Source organism: Schistocerca serialis, chromosome 1 (genome assembly GCF_023864345.2).
Source record: "Schistocerca serialis cubense isolate TAMUIC-IGC-003099 chromosome 1, iqSchSeri2.2, whole genome shotgun sequence".
NCBI classification, from domain to species: domain Eukaryota; kingdom Metazoa; phylum Arthropoda; class Insecta; order Orthoptera; family Acrididae; genus Schistocerca; species Schistocerca serialis.
The window spans coordinates 7,499,762-7,520,961 of record NC_064638.1 but is presented as its reverse complement, the minus strand read 5'-3'; positions in this window follow the sequence as shown (position 1 = coordinate 7,520,961).

The following is a 21,200-nucleotide window of genomic DNA, read 5'->3' as shown; positions in this document are numbered from 1 at the left end:
TAACGTTCAGGGCCGCCTAATGACGATGGAACATTGACATTGCGTCGAGATTCAATACATCGTCCTCTAGGCGACTTGTCTCCAAGGGGAAATTGCTGCCTCGGGCACCATAGTGTCCGTCTCCTGTGAGTCTAGATTTTCGAATCCGACGCGAAACTGATAGTTAATTGTAACGTTCGGGGCCTCTTAATGACGATGGAACACTCAAATCGTGTCGAGATTCAATACATCGTCCTCCAGCCGACTTGTCTAAAAGCGGATATTGCTGCCTCGGGCACTATATGGTCCTACCCTGTGAGTCTAGATTTTAGAATCAGACGCCAAACTGATAGTTAATTGTAACGTTCAGGGCCTCCTAATGACGATGGAACACTCAAATTGCGCCGAGATTCAATACATCGTCATCCAACCGACTTGTCTCCAAGGGTCTATTGCTGCCTCGGGCACCTTATAGTCGATTTCCTGTAAGTCTAGTACTTCGAATCCGACGCAAAACAGAATGTTAATTGTAGCGTGCAGGGCATCCTTTTGACGATGGAACACTCAAATTGCGCCGAGATTCAATACATCATCCTCCAGCCGACTTGAGTCCAAGGGTATATTGGTGCCTCGGCACTTTATGGTCGTTCTCCTGTAAGTCTTGATTGTCGAATCCGACGCAAAACTGATAGATACTTGCAACGGTCAGGGCCTCCGAATAACGATGGAACACTCAAATTGCGTCATGATTCAATACATCGGCCACCAGCCGACTTCTTTCATAGGGTCTATTGCTGCCTGTGGCACCTTCTCCTGTGAATCTAGATTTTCGAATCCGACGCAAAACTGATAGTTAATTGTAACGTTCAGCGCCTCCTAATGACGATGGATCACTCAAATTGTGTCGAGATTCAATACATCGTCCTCTAGCCGACTTGTCTACTAGGGGATATTGCTGCCTCGGGCACTATATTGTCCTTCCCTGTGAGTCTAGATTTTGGAATCAGACGCGAAACTGATAGTTAATAGTAACGTTCAGGGTCTCCTAATGACGATGGAACACTCAAATTGCGTCGAGATTCAGTACATCGTCCTTCAGCCGACTTGTCTCCAAGGGTCTATTGCTGCCTCGGGCACCTGATGGTCGTTCACCTGTGAGCCTAGATTTTCGAATCCGACGCAAAACTGATAGTTAATTGTAACGTTCAGGGCCTCCTAATGACGATGGAACATTGACATTGCGTCGAGATTCAGTACATCGTCCTCTAGCCGACTTGTCTCCAAGGGGAAATTGCTGCCTCGTGCACCATAGGGTCCGTCTCCTGCGAGTCTAGATTTTCGAATCCGACGCGAAACTGATAGTTAATTGTAACGTTCGGGGCCTCTTAATGACGATGGAACACTCAAATCGTGTCGAGATTCAATACATCGTCCTCCAGCCGACTTGTCTACAAGCGGATATTGCTGCCTCGGGCACTATATGGTCCTTCCTTGTGAGTCTAGATTTTAGAATCAGACGCCAAACTGATAGTTAATTGCAACGTGCAGGGCATCCTTTTGACGATGGAACACTCAAATTGCGTCGAGATCCAATACATCGTCATGCAGCCGACTTGTATGCAAGGGTCTATTCCTGCCTTGGGGACCATTTGGTCGTTCTCCTGTCAGTCTAGATTGTCGAATCCGACGCTAAACTGATAGTCACTTGTAACTTTCAGGGCCTCTTAATGACGATGGAACACTCGAATTGCGTCGAGATTCAATACATCGGCCACCAGCCGACTTGTTTCATAGGGTCTATTGCTGCCAAAGGCAGCCTCTCCTGTGAGTCTAGATTTTCGAATCCGACGCAAAACTGATGGTTAATTGTAACGTGCAGGGCATGCTTTTGACGATGGAACACTCATATTGCGTCGAGATTCAATAAATCGTCCTCCAGCCGACTTGTCTCCAACGGGATATTGCTGCCTCGGCACCTTATGGTCCGTCTCCCATGAGTCTAGATTTTCGAATCCGACGCGAAGCTGATAGTTAATTGTAACGTTTAGGGTCTCCTAATGACGATGGAACACTAAAATTGCGTCTAGATTCAATACATCTTCCTCCAGCCGAATTGTCCCGTCTCCTGCCCGTCTAGATTTTCGAATCCGACGAGAAACTGATAGTTAATTATAACGTAGTTAATTGTAACGTTGAGGGCCTCCTAATGACAATGGAACACTCATATTGCGTCGAGATTCTGCACATCGTCCTTCAGCCGACTTGTCTGCAAGGGTCTATTGCTGCCTCGGGCACCTGATGGTCGTTCACCTGTGAGCCTAGATTTTCGAATCCGACGCAAAACTGATAGTTAATTGTAACGTTCAGGGCCTCCTAATGGCGATGGAACATCGACATTGCGTCGAGATTCAATACATCGTCCTCTAGCCGACTTGTCTCCAAGGGGAAATTGCTGCCTCGGGCACCATAGGGTCCGTCTCCTGTGAGTCTAGATTTTCGAATCCGACGCGAAACTTATAGTTAATTGTTACGTTCGGGGCCTCTTAATGACGATGGAACACTCAAATCGTGTCGAGATTCAATACATCGTCCTCCAGCCGACTTGTCTACAAGCGGATATTGCTGCCTCGGGCACTTTATGGTCCTTCCCTGTGAGTCTAGATTTTAGAATCCGACGCCAAACTGATAGTTAATTTTAACGTTCAGGGCCTCCTAATGACGATGGAACACTCAAATTGCGCCGAGATTCAATACATCGTCATCCAACCGACTTGTCACCAAGGGTCTATTGCTGCCTCGGGCACCTTATGGTCGATCTCCTGTAAGTCTAGTATTTCGAATCCGACACAAAACTGATAGTTAATTGTAACGTGCAGGGCATCCTTTTGACGATGGAACAGTCAAATTGCGTCGAGATTCAATACATCGTCCTCCAGCCGACTTGAGTCCAAGGGTACCTCGGCACTTTATGGTCGTTCTCCTGTAAGTGTAGATTGTCGTATCCGACCCAAAACTGATAGATACTTGTAACGTTCAGGGCCACCTAATAACGATGGAACACTCAAATTGCGTCGTGATTCAATACATCGGCAACCAGCCGACTTGTTTCATAGGGTCTATTGCTGCCAGTGGCAGCCTCTCCTGTGAGTCTAGATTTTCGAATCCGACGCAAAACTGATGGTTAATTGTAACGTGCAGGGCATGCTTTTGACGATGGAACACTCAAATTGCGTCGAGATTCAATACATCGCCCTTCAGCCAACTTGTCTCCAAAGGTCTAATGGTGCCTGTGGCACCTAATGGACTTTCTCCTGTGAGTCTAGATTTTCGAATCCGACGCGAAACTGATAGTTAATTGTAACGTTCAGGTCCTCCTAATGACGATGGAACACTCAAATTACGTCGAGATTCATTACATTGCCACCAGCTGACTTTTATCCCAGGGTCTATTGCTGCCTCGGGCACCCTATGTTCGTTCTCCTGTGAGTCTAGATTTTCGAATACGACGCGTAACTGTAAGTTAATTGTAACGTTCAGCGCCTCCTAATGACGATGGAACACTCAAATTGTGTCGAGATTCAATACATCGTCCTCTATCCGACTTGTCTACTAGGAGATATTGCTGCCTCGGGCACTATATTGTCCTTAACTGTGAGTCTAGAATTTCGAATCAGACGCGAAACTGATAGTTAATAGTAACGTTCACGGCTTCCTAATGACGATGGAACACTCAGATTGCGTCTAGATTCAATACATCGTCCTTCAGCCGATTTGTCGCCAAGGGTCAATTGCTGCCTCGGGCACCTTATGGTCGTTCTCCTGTGAGTCTAGATTTTCAAATCCGACGCAGATCTGATAGTTAATTGTAACGTTCAGGGCCCCCGAATGACGATGGAACACTCAAATTGCGTCGAGATTCAATACATCGTCCTCCAGCCGACTTGTCTCCAAGGGCATATTGCTTCCACGGGCTCCATATGGTCCGTCTCCTGTGAGTCTAGATTTTCGAATCCGACGCGAAACTGATAGTTAATTGTAACGTTCAGGGTCTCCTAATGACGATGGAACACTCAAATTGCGTCGAGATTCAGTACATCGTCCTTCAGCCGACTTGTCTCCAAGGGCCTATTGCTGCCTCGGGCACCTGATGGTCGTTCACCCGTGAGCCTAGATTTTCGAATCCGACGCAAAACTGATAGTTAATTGTAACGTTCAGGGCCTCCTAATGACGATGGAACATTGACATTGCGTCGAGATTCAATACATCGTCCTCTAGGCGACTTGTCTCCAAGGGGAAATTGCTGCCTCGGGCACCATAGTGTCCGTCTCCTGTGAGTCTAGATTTTCGAATCCGACGCGAAACTGATAGTTAATTGTAACGTTCGGGGCCTCTTAATGACGACGGAACACTCAAATCGTGTCGAGATTCAATACATCGTCCTCCAGCCGACTTGTCTAAAAGCGGATATTGCTGCCTCGGGCACTATATGGTCCTACCCTGTGAGTCTAGATTTTAGAATCAGACGCCAAACTGATAGTTAATTGTAACGTTCAGGGCCTCCTAATGACGATGGAACACTCAAATTGCGCCGAGATTCAATACATCGTCATCCAACCGACTTGTCCCCAAGGGTCTATTGCTGCCTCGGGCACCTTATGGTCGATTTCCTGTAAGTCTAGTATTTCGAATCCGACGCAAAACAGAATGTTAATTGTAACGTGCAGGGCATCCTTTTGACGATGGAACACTCAAATTCCGCCGAGATTCAATACATCGTCCTCCAGCCGACTTGAGTCCAAGGGTATATTGGTGCCTCGGCACTTTATGGTCGTTCTCCTGTAAGTCTAGATTGTCGAATCCGACGCAAAACTGATAGATACTTGCAACGGTCAGGGCCTCCGAATAACGATGGAACACTCAAATTGCGTCGTGATTCAATACATCGGCCACCAGCCGACTTGTTTCATAGGGTCTATTGCTGCCTGTGGCACCTTCTCCTGTGAGTCTAGATTTTCGAATCCGACGCACAACTGATAGTTAATTGTAACGTTCAGGTCCTCCTAATGACGATGGAACACTCAAATTACGTCGAGATTCAATACATTGCCACCAGCTGACTTTTATCCCAGGGTCTATTGCTGCCTCGGGCACCCTATGTTCGTTCTCCTGTGAGTCTAGATTTTCGAATACGACGCGTAACTGTTAGTTAATTGTAACGTTCAGCGCCTCCTAATGACGATGGAACACTCAAATTGTGTCGAGATTCAATACATCGTCCTCTATCCGACTTGTCTACTAGGGGATATTGCTGCCTCGGGCACTATATTGTCCTTAACTGTGAGTCTAGATTTTCGAATCAGACGCGAAACTGATAGTTAATTGTAACGTTCACGGCTTCCTAATGACGATGGAACACTCAATTGCGTCTAGATTCAATACATCGTCCTTCAGCCGACTTGTCGCCAAGGGTCAATTGCTGCCTCGGGCACCTTATGGTCGTTCTCCTGTGAGTCTAGATTTTCAAATCCGACGCAAATCTGATAGTTAATTGTTACGTTCAGGGCCCCCGAATGTCGATGGAACACTCAAATTGCATCGAGATTCAATACATCGTCCTCCAGCCGACTTGTCTCCAAGGGCATATTGCTTCCACGGGCTCCATATGGTCCGTCTCCTGTGAGTCTAGATTTTCGAATCCGACGCGAAACTGATAGTTAATTGTAACGTTCAGGGTCTCCTAATGACGATGGAACACTCAAATTGCGTCGGGATTCAGTACATCGTCCTTCAGCCGACTTTTCTCCAAGGGCCTATTGCTGCCTCGGGCACCTGATGGTCGTTCACCCGTGAGCCTAGATTTTCGAATCCGACGCAAAACTGATAGTTAATTGTAACGTTCAGGGCCTCCTAATAACGATGGAACATTGACATTGCGTCGAGATTCAATACATCGTCCTCTGGGCGACTTGTCTCCAAGGGGAAATTGCTGCCTCGGGCACCATAGTGTCCGTCTCCTGTGAGCCTAGATTTTCGAATCCGACGCAAAACTGATAGTTAATTGTAACGTTCGGGGCCTCTTAATGACGATGGAACACTCAAATCGTGTCGAGATTCAATACATCGTCCTCCAGCCGACTTGTCTAAAAGCGGATATTGCTACCTCGGGCACTATATGGTCCTACCCTGTGAGTCTAGATTTTAGAATCAGACCCCAAACTGATAGTTAATTGTAACGTTCAGGGCCTCCTAATGACGATGGAACACTCAAATTGCGCCGAGATTCAATACATCGTCATCCAACCGACTTGTCTCCAAGGGTCTATTGCTGCCTCGGGCACCTTATGGTCGATTTCCTGTAAGTCTAGTATTTCGAATCCGACGCAAAACAGAATGTTAATTGTAACGTGCAGGGCATCCTTTTGACGATGGAACACTCAAATTGCGCCGAGATTCAATACATCGACCTCCAGCCGACTTGAGTCCAAGGGTATATTGGTGCCTCGGCACTTTATGGTCGCTCTCCTGTAAGTCTAGATTGTCGAATCCGACGCAAAACTGATAGATATTTGCAACGGTCAGGGCCTCCGAATAACGATGGAACACTCAAATTGCGTCGTGATTCAATACATCGGCCACCAGCCGACTTGTTTCATAGGGTCTATTGCTGCCTGTGGCACCTTCTCCTGTGAGTCTAGATTTTCGAATCCGACGCACAACTGATAGTTAATTGTAACGTTTAGCGCCTCCTAATGACGATGGAACACTCAAATTGTGTCGAGATTCAATACATCGTCCTCTAGCCGACTTGTCTACTAGGGGATATTGCTGCCTCGGGCACTATATTGTCCTTCCCTGTGAGTCTAGATTTTGGAATCAGACGCGAAACTGATAGTTAATTGTAACGTTCAGGGCCCCCGAATGACGATGGAACACCCAAATTGCGTCGAGATTCAATACATCGACCTCCAGCCGACTTGTCTCCAAGGGCATATTGCTTCCACGGGCTCCATATGGTCCGTCTCCTGTGAGTCTAGATTTTCGAATCCGACGCGAAACTGATAGTTAATTGTAACGTTCAGGGTCTCCTAATGACGATGGAACACTCAAATTGCGTCGAGATTCAGTACATCGTCCTTCAGCCGACTTGTCTCCAAGGGCCTATTGCTGCCTCGGGCACCTGATGGTCGTTCACCCGTGAGCCTAGATTTTCGAATCCGACGCAAAACTGATAGTTAATTGTAACGTTCAGGGCCTCCTAATAACGATGGAACATTGACATTGCGTCGAGATTCAATACATCGTCCTCTAGGCGACTTGTCTCCAAGGGGAAATTGCTGCCTCGGGCACAATAGTGTCCGTCTCCTGTGAGTCTAGATTTTCGAATCCGACGCGAAACTGATAGTTAATTGTAACGTTCGGGGCCTCTTAAAGACGATGGAACACTCAAATCGTGTCGAGATTCAATACATCGTCCTCCAGCCGACTTGTCTAAAAGCGGATATTGCTGCCTCGGGCACTATATGGTCCTACCCTGTGAGTCTAGATTTTAGAATCAGACGCCAAACTGATAGTTAATTGTAACGTTCAGGGCCTCCTAATGACGATGGAACACTCAAATTGCGCCGAGATTCAATACATCGTCATCCAACCGACTTGTCTCCAAGGGTCTATTGCTGCCTCGGGCACCTTATGGTCGATCTCCTGTAAGTCTAGTATTTCGAATCCGACGCAAAACAGATTGTTAATTGTAACGTGCAGCGCATCCTTTTGACGATGGAACACTCAAATTGCGCCGAGATTCAATACATCGTCCTCCAGCCGACTTGAGTCCAAGGGTATATTGGTGCCTCGGCACTTTATGGTCGTTCTCCTGTAAGTCTAGATTGTCGAATCCGACGCAAAACTGATAGTTACTTGCAACGGTCAGGGCCTCCGAATAACGATGGAACACTCAAATTGCGTCGTGATTCAATACATCGGCCACCAGCCGACTTGTTTCATAGGGTCTATTGCTGCCTGTGGCACCTTCTCCTGTGAGTCTAGATTTTCGAATCCGACGCAAAACTGATAGTTAATTGTAACGTTCAGCGCCTCCTAATGACGATGGAACACTCAAATTGTGTCGAGATTCAATACATCGTCCTCTAGCCGACTTGTCTACTAGGGGATATTGCTGCCTCGGGCACTTTATTGTCCTTCCCTGTGAGTCTAGATTTTGGAATCAGACGCGAAACTGATAGTTAATTGTAACGTTCAGGGCCTCCTAATGACGATGGAACACTCAAATTACGTCGAGATTCAATACATTGCCACCAGCTGACTTTTATCCCAGGGTCTATTGCTGCCTCGGGCACCCTATGTTCGTTCTCCTGTGAGTCTAGATTTTCGAATACGACGCGTAACTGTTAGTTAATTGTAACGTTCAGCGCCTCCTAATGACGATGGAACACTCAATTGCGTCTAGATTCAATACGATGTCCTTCAGCCGACTTGTCGCCAAGGGTCAATTGCTGATTCGGGCACCTTATGGTCGTTCTCCTGTGAGTCTAGATTTTCAAATCCGACGCAAATCTGATAGTTAATTGTTACGGTCAGGGCCCCCGAATGTCGATGGAACACTCAAATTGCGTCGAGATTCAATACATCGTCCTCCAGCCGACTTGTCTCCAAGGGCATATTGCTTCCACGGGCTCCATATGGTCCGTCTCCTGTGAGTCTAGATTTTCGAATCCGACGCGAAACTGATAGTTAATTGTAACGTTCGGGGTCACCTAATGACGATGGAACACTCAAATTGCGTCGAGATTCAGTACATCGTCCTTCAGCCGACTTTTCTCCAAGGGCCTATCGCTGCCTCGGGCACCTGATGGTCGTTCACCCGTGAGACTAGATTTTCGAATCCGACGCAAAACTGATAGTTAATTGTAACGTTCAGGGCCTCCTAATGACGATGGAACATTGACATTGCGTCGAGATTCAATACATCGTCCTCTAGGCGACTTGTCTCCAAGGGGAAATTGCTGCCTCGGGCACCATAGTGTCCGTCTCCTGTGAGTCTAGATTTTCGAATCCGACGCGAAACTGATAGTTAATTGTAACGTTCGGGGCCTCTTAATGACGATGGAACACTCAAATCGTGTCGAGATTCAATACATCGTCCTCCAGCCGACTTGTCTAAAAGCGGATATTGCTGCCTCGGGCACTATATGGTCCTACCCTGTGAGTCTAGATTTTAGAATCAGACCCCAAACTGATAGTTAATTGTAACGTTCAGGGCCTCCTAATGACGATGGAACACTCAAATTGCGCCGAGATTCAATACATCGTCATCCAACCGACTTGTCTCCAAGGGTCTATTGCTGCCTCGGGCACCTTATGGTCGATTTCCTGTAAGTCTAGCATTTCGAATCCGACGCAAAACAGAATGTTAATTGTAACGTGCAGGGCATCCTTTTGACGATGGAACACTCAAATTGCGCCGAGATTCAATACATCGTCCTCCAGCCGACTTGAGTCCAAGGGTATATTGGTGCCTCGGCACTTTATGGTCGCTCTCCTGTAAGTCTAGATTGTCGAATCCGACGCAAAACTGATAGATACTTGCAACGGTCAGGGCCTCCGAATAAGGATGGAACACTCAAATTGCGTCGTGATTCAATACATCGGCCACCAGCCGACTTGTTTCATAGGGTCTATTGCTGCCTGTGGCACCTTCTCCTGTGAGTCTAGATTTTCGAATCCGACGCACAACTGATAGTTAATTGTAACGTTTAGCGCCACCTAATGACGATGGAACACTCAAATTGTGTCGAGATTCAATACATCGTCCTCTAGTCGACTTGTCTACTAGGGGATATTGCTGCCTCGGGCACTATATTGTCCTTCCCTGTGAGTCTAGATTTTGGAATCAGACGCGAAACTGATAGTTAATTGTAACGTTCAGGGAACCCGAATGACGATGGAACACCCAAATTGCGTCGAGATTCAATACATCGACCTCCAGCCGACTTGTCTCCAAGGGCATATTGCTTCCACGGGCTCCATATGGTCCGTCTCCTGTGAGTCTAGATTTTCGAATCCTACGCGAAACTGATAGTTAATTGTAACGTTCAGGGTCTCCTAATGACGATGGAACACTCAAATTGCGTCGAGATTCAGTACATCGGCCACCAGCTGACTTTTCTCCTAGGGTCTATTGCCGCCTCGGGAACCTTATGTTCGTTCTCCTGTGAGTCTAGATTTTCGAATACGACGCATAACTGTTAGTTAATTGTAACGTGCAGGGCATCCTAATGACGATGGAACACTCAAATTGCGTGGAGATTCAATAAATCGTCCTCCAGCCGACTTGTCTCCAACGGGATATTGCTGCCTCGGCACCTTACGGTCCGTCGCCCATGAGTCTAGATTTTCGAATCCGACGCGAAACTGATAGTTAATTGTAACGTTCAGGGCCTCCTAATGACGATGGAACACTAAAATTGCGTCGAGATTCAATACATCTTCCTCCAGCCGAATTGTCCCGTCTCCTGCCCGTCTAGATTTTCGAATCCGACGCGAAACTGATAGTTAATTATAACGTAGTTAATTGTAACGTTGAGGGCCTCCTAATGACAATGGAACACTCATATTGCGACGAGATTCAGTACATCGTCCTTCAGCCGACTTGTCTCCAAGGGTCTATTGCTGCCTCGGGCACCTGATGGTCGTTCACCTGTGAGCCTAGATTTTCGAATCCGACGCAAAACTGATAGTTAATTGTAACGTTCAGGGCCTCCTAATGGCGATGGAACATTGACATTGCGTCGAGATTCAATACATCGTCCTCTAGCCGACTTGTCTCCAAGGGGAAATTGCTGCCTCGGGCACCATAGGGTCCGTCTCCTGTGAGTCTAGATTTTCGAATCCGACGCGAAACTGATAGTTAATTGTAACGTTCGGGGCCTCTTAATGACGATGGAACACTCAAATCGTGTCGAGATTCAATACATCGTCTTCCAGCCGACTTGTCTACAAGCCGATATTGCTGCCTCGGACACTTTATGGTCCTTCCCTGTCAGTCTAGATTTTCGAATCCGACGCGAAACTGATAGTTAATTGTAACGTTCAGGGCCTCCTAATGACGATGGAACACTCAAATAACGTCGAGATTCAATACATTGCCACCAGCTGACTTTTATCCCAGGGTCTATTGCTGCCTCGGGCACCCTATGTTCGTTCTCCTGTGAGTCTAGATTTTCGAATACGACGCGTAACTGTTAGTTAATTGTAACGTTCAGCGCCTCCTAATGACGATGGAACACTCAAATTGTGTCGAGATTCAATACATCGTCCTCTATCCGACTTGTCTACTAGGGGATATTGCTGCCTCGGGCACTATATTGTCCTTAACTGTGAGTCTAGATTTTCGAATCAGACGCGAAACTGATAGTTAATTGTAACGTTCACGGCTTCCTAATGATGATGGAACACTCAATTGCGTCTAGATTCAATACATTGTCCTTCAGCCGACTTGTCGCCAAGGGTCAATTGCTGCCTCGGGCACCTTATGGTCGTTCTCCTGTGAGTCTAGATTTTCAAATCCGACGCAAATCTGATATTTAATTGTTACGTTCAGGGCCCCCGAATGACGATGGAACACCCAAATTGCGTCGAGATTCAATACATCGACCTCCAGCCGACTTGTCTCCAAGGGCATATTGCTACCACGGGCTCCATATGGTCCGTCTCCTGTGAGTCTAGATTTTCGAATCCTACGCGAAACTGATAGTTAATTGTAACGTTCAGGGTCTCCTAATGACGATGGAACACTCAAATTGCGTCGAGATTCAGTACATCGTCCTTCAGCCGACTTGTCTCCAAGGGCCTATTGCTGCCTCGGGCACCTGATTGTCGTTCACCCGTGAGCCTAGATTTTCGAATCCGACGCAAAACTGATAGTTAATTGTAACGTTCAGGGCCTTCTAATGACGATGGAACGTTGACATTGCGTCGAGATTCAATACATCGTCCTCTGGCGACTTGTCTCCAAGGGGAAATTGCTGCCTCGGGCACCATAGTGTCCGTCTCCTGTGAGTCTAGATTTTCGAATCCGACGCGAAACTGATAGTTAATTGTAACGTTCGGGGCCTCTTAATGACGATGGAACACTCAAATCGTGTCGAGATTCAATACATCGTCCTCCAGCCGACTTGTCTAAAAGCGGATATTGCTGCCTCGGGCACTATATGGTCCTACCCTGTGAGTCTAGATTTTAGAATCAGACGCCAAACTGATAGTTAATTGTAACGTTCAGGGCCTCCTAATGACGATGGAACACTCAAATTGCGCCGAGATTCAATACATCGTCATCCAACCGACTTGTCTCCAAGGGTCTATTGCTGCCTCGGGCACCTTATGGTCGATCTCCTGTAAGTCTAGTATTTCGAATCCGACGCAAAACAGATTGTTAATTGTAACGTGCAGCGCATCCTTTTGACGATGGAACACTCAAATTGCGCCGAGATTCAATACATCGTCCTCCAGCCGACTTGAGTCCAAGGGTATATTGGTGCCTCGGCACTTTCTGGTCGTTCTCCTGTAAGTCTAGATTGTCGAATCCGACGCAAAACTGATAGATACTTGCAACGGTCAGGGCCTCCGAATAACGATGGAACACTCAAATTGCGTCGTGATTCAATACATCGGCCACCAGCCGACTTGTTTCATAGGGTCTATTGCTGCCTGTGGCACCTTCTCCTGTGAGTCTAGATTTTCGAATCCGACGCAAAACTGATAGTTAATTGTAACGTTCAGCGCCACCAAATGACGATGGAACACTCAAATTGTGTCGAGATTCAATACATCGTCCTCTAGCCGACTTGTCTACTAGGGGATATTGCTGCCTCGGGCACTTTATTGTCCTTCCCTGTGAGTCTAGATTTTGGAATCAGACGCGAAACTGATAGTTAATTGTAACGTTCAGGGCCCCCGAATGACGATGGAACACTCAAATTGCGTCGAGATTCAATACATCGTCCTCCAGCCGACTTGTCTCCAAGGGCATATTGCTTCCACGGGCTCCATATGGTCCGTCTCCTGGAGTCTAGATTTTCGAATCCGACGCGAAACTGATAGTTAATTGTAACGTTCAGGGTCTCCTAATGACGATGGAACACTCAAATTGCGTCGAGATTCAGTACATCGTCCTTCAGCCGACTTGTCTCCAAGGGTCTATTGCTGCCTCGGGCACCTGATGGTCGTTCACCTGTGAGCCTAGATTTTCGAATCCGACGCAAAACTGATAGTTAATTTAAACGTGTAGGGCATCCTTTTGACGATGGAACACTCAAATTGCGTCGAGATCCAATACATCGTCATGCAGCCGACTTGTATGCAAGGGTCTATTGCTGCCTTGGGGACCATTTGGTCGTTCTAGTGTCAGTCTAGATTGTCGAATCCGACGCTAAACTGATAGTTACTTGTAACTTTCAGGGCCTCTTAATGACGATGGAACACTCGAATTGCGTCGAGATTCAATACATCGTCTTCCACCCGACCTGTGCCTCGGGCACTTTATGGTCGTTCTCCTGTAAGTCTTGATTGTCGAATCCGACGCAAAAATGATAGATACTTGTAACGTTCATTGCCTCCTAATAACGATGGAACACTTAAATTGCGTCGAGATTTAATACATCGGCCACCAGCCGACTTGTTTCATAGGGTCTATTGCTGCCTGTGGCACCTTCTCCTGTGAGTTTAGATTTTCGAATCCGACGCAAATCTGATTGTTAATTGTAACGTGCAGGGCATCATAATGCGATGGAACACTCAAATTCCGTCGAGAAGCAATAAATCGTCCTCCAGCCGCTTTGTCTCCAAGGGGATATTGCTGCCTTGGTCACCTTATGGTCGTTCTCCTGTAAGTCTAGATTGTCGAATCCGACGCAAAACTGATAGTTAATTGTAACGTACAGGTCCTCCTAATGACGATGGAACACTCAAATTACGTCGAGATTCAATACATCGGCCACCAGCTGACTTTTCTCCTAGGGTCTATTGCCGCCTCAGGCACCTTATGTTCGTTCTCCTGTGAGTCTAGACTTTCGAATACGACGCATAACTGTTAGTTAATTGTAACGTGCAGGGCATCCTAATGACGATTATCACTCAAATTGCGTCGAGATTCAATAAATCGTCCTCCAGCCGACTTGTCTCCAACGGGATATTGCTGCCTCGGCACCTTACGGTCCGTCGCCCATGAGTCTAGATTTTCGAATCCGACGCGAAACTGATAGTTAATTGTAACGTTTAGGGCCTCCTAATGACGATGGAACACTAAAATTGCGTCGAGATTCAATACATCTTCCTCCAGCCGAATTGTCCCGTCTCCTGCCCGTCTAGATTTTCGAATCCGACGCGAAACTGATAGTTAATTATAACGTAGTTAATTGTAACGTTCAGGGCCTCCTAATGGCGATGGAACATTGACATTGCGTCGAGATTCAATACATCGTCCTCTAGCCGACTTGTCTCCAAGGGGAAATTGCTGCCTCGGGCACCATAGGGTCCGTCTCCTGTGAGTCTAGATTTTCGAATCCGACGCGAAACTGATAGTTAATTGTAACGTTCGGGGCCTCTTAATGACGATGGAACACTCAAATCGTGTCGAGATTCAATACATCGTCTTCCAGCCGACTTGTCTACAAGCGGATATTGCTGCCTCGGACACTTTATGGTCCTTCCCTGTCAGTCTAGATTTTCGAATCCGACGCAAAACTGAAAGTTAATTGTAACGTTCAGCGCCTCCTAATGACGATGGAACACTCAAATTGCGTCGTGATTTAATACATCGGCCACCAGCCGACTTGTTTCATAGGGTCTATTGCTGCCTGTGGCACCTTCTCCTGTGAGTCTAGATTTTCGAATCCGACGCAAAACTGATAGTTAATTGTAACGTTCAGCGCCTCCTAATGACGATGGAACACTCAAATTGTGTCGAGATTCAATACATCGTCCTCTAGCCGACTAGTCTACTAGGGGATATTGCTGCCTCGGGCACTATATTGTCCTTCCCTGTGAGTCTAGATTTTGGAATCAGACGCGAAACTGATAGTTAATTGTAACGTTCAGGGCCTCCTAATGACGATGGAACATTGACATTGCGTCGAGATTCAATACATCGTCCTCTAGCCGACTTGTCTCCAAGGGGAAATTACTGCCTCGGGCACCATAGGGTCCGTCTCCTGTGAGTCTAGATTTTCGGATCCGACGCGAAACTGATAGTTAATAGTACGTTCGGGGCCTCTTAATGACGATGGAACACTCAAATCGTGTCGAGATTCAATACATCGTCCTCCAGCCGACATGTCTACAAGCGGATATTGCTGCCTCGGGCACTATATGGTCTTTCCCTGTGAGTCTAGATTTTAGAATCAGACGCCAAACTGATAGTTAATTGTAACGTTCAGGGCCTCCTAATGACGATGGAACACTCAAATTGCGCTGAGATTCAATACATCGTCATCCAACCGACTTGTCTCCAAGGGTCTATTGCTGCCTCGAGCACCTTATGGTCGATCTCCTGTAAGTCTAGATTGTCGAATCCGACGCAAAACTGATAGTTACTTGTAAGGTTCATGGCCTCCTAATGAGGATGGAACACTCAAATTGCGACGAGATTCAATACATCGTCCTCCAGCCGACTTGTCTACTAGGGGATATTGCTGCCCCGGGCACTTTATGGTCGTTCTCCTGTATGTCTAGATTGTCGAATCCGACGCAAAACTGATAGTTACTTGTAAGGTTCATGGCCTCCTAATGAGGATGGAACACTCAAATTGCGACGAGATTCAATACATCGTCCTCCAGCCGACTTGTCTACTAGGGGATATTGCTGCCTCGGGCACTATATGGTCCTTCCCCGTGAGTCTAGATTTTAGAATCAGGCGCCAAACTGATAGTTAATTGTAACGTTCAGGGCCTCCTAATGACGATGGAACACTCAAATTGCGTCGAGATTCAGTACATCGTCCTTCAGCCGACTTGTCTCCAAGGGTCTATTGCTGCCTCGGGCACCTGATGGTCGTTCACCTGTGAGCCTAGATTTTCGAATGCGACGCAAAACTGATAGTTAATTGTAACGTTCAGGGCCTCCTAATGACGATGGAACATTGACATTGCGTCGAGATTCAATACATCGTCCTCTAGCCGACTTGTCTCCAAGGGAAAATTGCTGCCTCGGGCACCATAGGGTCCGTCTCCTGTGAGTCTAGATTTTCGAATCCGACGCGAAACTGATAGTTAATTGTAACGTTCGGGGCCTCTAATGACGATGGAACACTCAAATCGTGTCGAGATTCAATACATCGTCCTCCAGCCGACTTGAGTCCAATGGTATATTGGTGCCTCGGCACTTTCTGGTCGTTCTCCTGTAAGTCTAGATTGTCGAATCCGACGCAAAACTGATAGATACTTGCAACGGTCAGGGCCTCCGAATAACGATGGAACACTCAAATTGCGTCGTGATTCAATACATCGGCCACCAGCCGACTTGTTTCATAGGGTCTATTGCTGCCTGTGGCACCTTCTCCTGTGAGTCTAGATTTTGGTATCAGACGCGAAACTGATAGTTAATTGTAACGTTCAGGGCCTCCTAATGACGATGGAACATTGACATTGCGTCGAGATTCAATACATCGTCCTCTAGCCGACTTGTCTCCAAGGGGAAATTGCTGCCTCGGGCACCATAGGGTCCGTCTCCTGTGAGTCTAGATTTTCGAATCCGACGCGAAACTGATAGTTAATTGTAACGTTCGGGGCCTCTTAATGACGATGGAACACTCAAATCGTGTCGTGATTCAATACATCGTCCTCCAGCCGACATGTCTACAAGCCGATATTGCTGCGTCGGGCACTATATGGTCTTTCCCTGTGAGTCTAGATTTTAGAATCAGACGCCAAACTGATAGTTAATTGTAACGTTCAGGGCCTCCTAATGACGATGGAACACTCAAATTGCGCTGAGATTCAATACATCGTCATCCAACCGACTTGTCTCCAAGGGTCTATTGCTGCCTCGAGCACCTTATGGTCGATCTCCTGTAGGTCTAGTATTTCGAATCCGACGCAAAACAGATTGTTAATTGTAACGTGCAGGGCATCCTTTTGACGATGGAACACTCAAATTGCGTCGAGATTCAATACATCGTCCTCCAGCCGACTTGAGTCCAATGGTATATTGGTGCCACGGCACATTATGGTCGTTCCCCTGTAAGTCTAGATTGTCGAATCCGACGCAAAACTGATAGATACTTGTAACGTTCAGGGCCTCCGAATAAGGATGGAACACTCAAATTGCGTCGTGATTCAATACATCGGCCACCAGCCGACTTGTTTCATAGGGTCTATTGCTGCCTTTGGCACCTTCTCCTAAGAGTCTAGATTTTCGAATCCGACGCGAAACAGATAGTTAATTGTAACGTTCAGGGTCTCCTAATGACGAACATTCAAATTGCGTCGATATTGATTACATCGTCCTCCAGCCGACTTGTCTTTAAGGGTTTTTGCTGCGTCGGGCACCTTATGGTCGTTCTCCTGTGAGTCTAGGTTTTCGAACCCGAACCAAAACTGATATTTACTTGTAACGTTCAGGGCATCCGAATGACGATGGAACACTCAAATTTTGTCGAGATTCAATACATCGCCCATCAGCCGACTTGTCTCCAAAGGTCTACTGGTGCCTGTGGCACCTAATGGACTCTCTCCCGTGAGTCTAGATTTTCGAATCCGACGCGAAACTGATAGTTAATTGTAACGTTCAGGTCCTCCGAAACACGATGGAACACTCAAATTACGTCGAGATTCAATACTTTGGCCACCAGCTGACTTGTCTCCCAGGATCTACTGCTGCCTCGGGCACCTTATGTTCGTTCTCCTGTGAGTCTAGATTTTCGAATACGACGCATAACTGTTAGTTAATTGTAACGTTCAGCGCCTCCTAATGACGATGGAACACTCAAATTGTGTCGAGATTCAATACATCGTCCTCTAGCCGACTTGTCTACTAGGGGATATTGCTGCCTCGGGTACTATATTGTCCTTCCCTGTGAGTCTAGATTTTCGAATCAGACGCGTAACTGATAGTTAATTGTAACGTTCACGGCTTCCTAATGACGATGGAACACTCAAATTGCGACGAGATTCAATACATCGTCCTTCACCCGACTTGTCGCCAAGGGTCTATTGCTGCCTCGGGCACCTTATGGTCGTTCTCCTGTGAGTTAAGATTTTCATATCCGACGCAAATCAGATAGTTAATTGTAAAGTTCAGGGCCGCCGAATGACGATGGAACACTCAAATTGCGTCGAGAATCAATGCATCGTCCTCCAGCCGACTTGTCTCCAAGGGCATATTTCTTCCACGGGCTCCATATGGTCCGCCTCCTGTGAGTCTAGATTTTCGAATCCGACGCGAAACTGATAGTTAATTGTAACGTTCAGGGTCTCCTAATGACGAACATTCAAATTGCGTCGAGATTCAATACATCGTCCTCCAGCTGACTTGTCTTTAAGGGTTTTTGCTGCGTCGGGCACCTTATGGTCGTTCTCCTGTGAGTCTAGTTTTTCGAATCCGACGCAAAACTGATAGTTAATTGTAACGTTCTGGGCCTCCTAGTGACGATGGAACACTCAAATTGCGTCGAGATTCAATACATCGTCCTCCAACCGACTTGTCTCCAAAGGGATATTGCTGCCTCGGGCACCATATGGTCCGTCTCCTGTGAGTCTAGATTTTCGAATCCGACGCAAAACTGATAGTTAATTGTAACATTCAGGGCCTCCTAATGACGATGGAAAACTCAAATTGCGTAGAGATTCAATACATCGTCATCCAGCCGACTTGTATCCAAGGGTCTATTGGTGCCTCGGGCACTTTATGGTCGTTCTCCTGTAAGTCTAGATTGTCGAATCCGACGCAAAACTGATAGTTACTTGTAAGGTTCGGGGCCTCCTAATGACGATGGAACACTCACATTGCGACGAGATTCAATACATCGGCCACCAGCCGCCTTGTTTCATAGTCTCTATTGCTGCCTGTGGCACCTTCTCCTGTGAGTCTAGATTTTCGAATCCGACGCAAAACTGATAGTTAAATGTAACGTGCAGGGCATCCTGATGACGATGGAACACTCAAATTGCGTCGAGATTCAATACATCGTCCTCCAGCCGACGTGTCTCCAAGGGTCTATTGCTGCCTGGGGCACCTTATGGTCGTTCTCCTGTAAGTCTAGATTTTCGAATCCGACGCAAAACTGATAGTTAATTGTAACGTAGTTAATTGTAACGTTGAGGGCCTCCTAATGACGATGGAACACTCATATTGCGTCGAGATTCATTACATCGTCGTTCTTCCGACTTGTCTACAAATGGATATTGCTGCCTTGGGCACTGTATGGTCCTTCCCTGTGAGTCAAGATTTTAGAATCAGACGCCAAACTGATAGTTAATTGTAACGTTCAGGGCCTCCTAATGACGATGGAACACTCAAATTGCGTCGAGATTCAATACATCGTCATCCAACCGACTTGTCTCCAAGGGTCTATTGCTGCCTGGGGCACCTTATGGTCGTTCTCCTGTAAGTCTAGATTTTCGAATCCGACGCAAAACTGATAGTTAATTGTAACGTTCAGGGCCTCCTAATGACGATGGAACACTCAAATTGCGTCGAGACTCAATACATCGTCATCCAACCGACTTGTCTCCAAGGGGCTATTGCTGCCTCGGTTACCTTATGGTCGTTCTCCTGTAAGTCTAGATTGTCGATTCCGACGCAAAACTGATAGTTAATTGTATCGTTCAGGGCCGCTTAATGACGATGGAACACTCGAATTGCGTCGAGAATCAATACATCGTCTTCCAGCCGAATTGTGCCTCGGGCACTTCATGGTTGTTCTCCTGTAAGTCTAGATTGTCGAATCCGACGCCAAACTGATAGATACTTGTAACGTTAAGGGCCTCCTAATGACGATGGAACACTCAAATTGTGTCGAGATTCAATACATCGCCCTTCAGACGACTTGTCTCCAAAGGTCTAATGGTGCCTGTGGCACCTAAGGGACTTTCTCCTGTGAGTCTAGATTTTCGATTCCGACGCAAAACTGATAGTTAATTGTAACGTTCAGGTCCTCCTAATGACGATGGAATACTCAAATTACGTCGAAATTCAACACATCGGCCACCAGCTGACTTTTCTCATAGGGTCTATTGCTGCCTCGGGCAACTTATGTTCGTTCCTCTGTGAGTCTAGATTTTGGAATACGACGCAAAACTGTTAGTTAATTGTAACGTGCAGGGCATCCTAATGACGATGGAACACTCAAATTGCGTCGAGATTCAATAAATCGTCCTCCAGCCGACGTGTCTCCAAGGGGATATTGCTGCCTCGGTCACCTTATGGTCGTTCTCCTGTAAGTCTAGTTTGTCGAATCCGACGCAAAACTGATAGTTAATTGTATCGTTCAGGGCCTCTCAATGACGATGGAACACTCGAATTGCGTCGAGATTCAATACATCGTCTTCCAGCCGACTTGTGCCTCGGGCACTTTATCGTCGTTCTCCTGTAAGTCTAGATTGTCGAATCCGACGCAAAACTGATAGATACTTGTAACGTTCAGGGCCTCCTAATAACGATGGAACACTCAAATTGCGTCGTGATTCAATACATCGGCCACCAGCCGACTTGTTTCATAGGGTCTATTGCTGCCTGTGGCGTCTTCCTCAGTGAGTCTAGAATTTCGAATCCGACGCAAAACTGATAGTTAATTGTAACGTGCAGGGCATCCTTTTGACGATGGAACACTCAAATTGCGTCGAGATTCAATACATCGTCCTCCAGCCGACTTGTATCCAAGGGGATATTGCTGCCTCGGTCACCTTCTGGACGTTCTCCTGTAAGTCTAGATTGTCGAAACCGACGCAAAACTGATAGTTAATTGTATCGTTCAGGGCCTCTCAATGACGATGGAACACTCGAATTGCGTCGAGATTCAATACATCGTCTTCCAGCCGACTTGTGCCTCGGGCACTTTATGGTCGTTCTCCTGTAAGTCTAGATTGTCGAATCCGACGCAAAACTGATAGATACTTGTAACGTTCCGGGCCTCCTAATAACGATGGAACACTCAAATTGCGTGGAGATTTAATACATCGGCCACCAGCCGACTTGTTTCATAGAGTCTAT